Below are 3,483 nucleotides of genomic sequence, written 5' to 3' on the forward strand. Positions count from 1 at the left end.
AGGTGTGCTGATCTTTCTGTTCTTTAAGCTCAAACCCACCCCAGGACCTGTACACTCTTTCCTCTGCCTTAGTCGTTCAGATCTCAGTGGTCCCTTCCTGACCACTTAAATCTCAGGCACACCCTGCTCTCTATCACACCGCCCTATTTTATTACGTTGTTACATCACTGTCCAAGTTTATTTATTTGTTTAGTACCTGTCTCCTCTTCAGTGGCATATGAGCTCCGTGAGGGTAGGGACCTTAACCGTCCTACGCTCCACTGTATTCCCAGCCCCTCAAACATACTAGGGCATCGACCAGCATGTGAAGTGAATGAATTAATGGGGGCGCCAGGGGATGTTTAGAGCATTTTTCACTAGAGGGACCAGGATGACAAAATGTCCTCTGGGAAGGAGGCAGAGAGAAGAGGAAGGGGTAACTAGTGAGGCAGTCCGGTCTGTCCTGGCCGTCGGGGCGCGGGTGACCGGAAGCAGAAAGAAGGAGAGCCTGGAACCACAGGTTCCCACCCGCCAAGGACACCGATGTCCTTTAACCCACGGACCACCTGGACAAACCTGTGAGGAAAGCGCCAAAGGAATCGTCTTTCCATTTTTCAGATCAGGAAACTGTGGCTCTGAGGATTCAAGAGACCTGGGTGAAGTTCCACAGGTTGGAAGTGACAAAGTCAAGAGGAGAATCCAGGTCTCCTGGCTCCCAGCCCCTGTCCCCTCCACCAGTTAGTGGACGGAAACACTCAGAGTCTCTCTAGTCATCATGCTCAGCTCCTCTTCTCTATGCCATGCTCCTTCCAGCCGGTCCTGAAACTGCCACCCTAAACACCCTGCAAAGCCCCAGCAGCCTCACAGGAGACCCCCATTACCTTTTACTGCAGCAGCCTCCTAGCTGGTCACCCCACAGCCAGTATCTTTCCAGCCACGTGATGTTCAGCAGCTGCCAGAGCTCTTTTAAAATTCAAGTTTGATCACCTCACTCTTCTACCTAAAACTCCTCTAAGAGACGGCAACATGTCAACGTGATTTAATGAACTCTGGATTTGAGATGTTTTTATTTTCTTCTATATAATTCTCTATCTGCCAACTTTTTTTTTTTTTACAATGAGCATGATACTTATGCAATCAGAAAAAGATAACCCACAATTTCTTACAATCTTCCAATCTTTCCAAGATAATATCTAAACACCTTCAGCCGTAGACAAGATTCTGTCTATTTAACCATATCTCTTGCTATCCTAATTCAATTCTCTCCCCTTTCTTCCTACAAACCATTTACCACCTCCAAAATATGCTTTATTCCCTAGCAACATGGGAGATAGTCAACTACTAGTAGTTCCCTGGACACTTTATGCCTTTTTATGCCTCTGGATTTTTGAATATGCTGTTTTCATTTTTCTCTCATCTACCTGAAGAACTCCTATTCATCCTTCAAAACTTCAGATGTCGCCTCCACTGTGAAGCCTTCCCTGATAACCACATCTCACAAGAGAGTAAACTCTTCTATACTGCTTTGTATATTCATCCAGTACAGTTATCTGTGTGACTTCCCTACCAGGACAAGGACAGTGCTTGGCGTATCTTGTCACATTGTACGTGGAGAGCATTAGAAGAGATCTAAGTCGTCGTTTGGGTTCAGTGTCTTTGGTTGGGGTGTTTTATGCTAGATTCCTTCAGAAGCAGAAAAAATCGAATTCGCATAGTTTATTTTGGAGGTGCCCCCGGAAGTACTGGTGGAGGAGTGGGGGAGGTGGGCAGGAAAGGGAAGGAAACCAGTACAGGAGACATTAATGAGCCCTTCCAGCGGTGGGCAGCTGATGTTCCGTCCCGCTGGGGACTTCTGGGAAACTGCACAGACCATGCTTCAGTCATTCCGGGCAAGGAAGCTGCAGTATTTATCTATTAAGGCTGCTCCCAGGGTGCTAACCTGCCAGCCTTTCCAGCCTGCCCGGTGCGTGGGCTGAGCACACTCCTGTCACGGGAGAAAGGCTTCCAACAGAGCCCCAGGTCCTGACAGTAGGAAGCTGATGGGTCAGATCTGTGCTGGCGGGAACACTGAACGATGAGGGGAGTGGGCAGGGCACTGGAAGTGTTTGCTATAGGGACAGAGGGAAGCAACCCCCACCCCCACAACACACACACACCCTCAAAGGGCAAATCAGCAAGTCCTGAGAGTTTCACTTTGTGGTTTCAGAGACTTCTGAGGGATGGCAGTGAGGACCCCAGGCTGGGGCTGGGCTGAGGGGAAGGCGTCTCTCTCCATCTCTGGTCCAGATACCCTGCCCACAGCTCCACGAGCCATGGGGCCATGTGGCTTCTCTCTGTGCCCCGCATCCTGCCCCTCCAAGTGGCCTGAGGGCAAGTGGGTGGGCAGGCGGCTGGAGCATTATCAGAGCTAACGTGATCTCTGGGAGGCGTCACTTCCACTTACCATGGCACTTGGTGACACAGGCCATGGGCACAAGGCGATGATGGCTGGTGCTCTCAGTCCAGCTCTGGCCATCTCCCCACAGATGCCAAGACCCTGACACACAAAGGCTGGACTGGAGGATGTTTGGGATCCAAAGGACTGGGTTCTGGAAGGGTCCTGCGGGCACGCTCAGAACCTGACCTCCATCACACTGGTGGGAGGACGAGGCCAGAGGGAGGAGCGGTTTGCTCATATGTTTGCTTCTTCCCTCTTATTCCTTCCTTTCTTTATTCTGATTTTTATTATTTTTCATTTGTTTGTTTTGGGATCAGGGGCCAGTAGACCTGAATGTCTGTGCAGCTGACCTGCTCAGGGGTAATTAATTACAAATTATGCTGCATTTACAAATAGCATAAGAGTCTCCTCAGTAAAAGACCCTGTGAGCTGAAGTCACTCTCCTCCAGGACATCTCCCACGAAAGCACCCAGGGGGTCCTCAAGGCTCCCAACCCACTCGCGTGTGGCTCAGTCCTTAGCATCTCCTCTACTGAGACCCTATCCCCAACTGACCGCCATCCCGGGGGGCCACGAGGCTTGACTGGGCTCGTGCCATCAAGTCCTCCAAAGGATGCGTCTAGTCACTCACCTATATCTGCCGTGGAAGGACTTTGCATTTTATTCTGAATGAGATAGATAGGAGCCACTGGAGGAAGGAATAGAATCTGAACTCCTTTCCAAAAGGTCCGGCCCTGACCGGCTTTAAAAAGCGTCTGTCCACGTGACACTCGCGTTGACATTCCCCGTCTAGATCCAGCTACAGACTGGACATCTCGGCCTGGGTCATAAAAGGCACCTGGGACTCATGATGTCCCGAGTCACATTGTTGACCACCCTTTCTGACCATCCACCTCACCCCCCCACACACGTACCTGCTTCTCCTCGATTCCCTCATCCCAGGTGATGGCATCTTCCTTCTGCTTTCTCAGGGCAAACACCTTGGAGTTGGCCTTGACTCTTTCTCACAAAAGAAACAAATTCTTTTGTGAGAATTTGTTCTTTTGTGGACTTGCCAATGCAATCCTA

The sequence above is a fragment of the Pteropus vampyrus genome, unplaced genomic scaffold (genome assembly GCF_000151845.1).
Source record: "Pteropus vampyrus isolate Shadow unplaced genomic scaffold, Pvam_2.0 Scaffold51, whole genome shotgun sequence".
Lineage (NCBI taxonomy): Eukaryota > Metazoa > Chordata > Mammalia > Chiroptera > Pteropodidae > Pteropus > Pteropus vampyrus.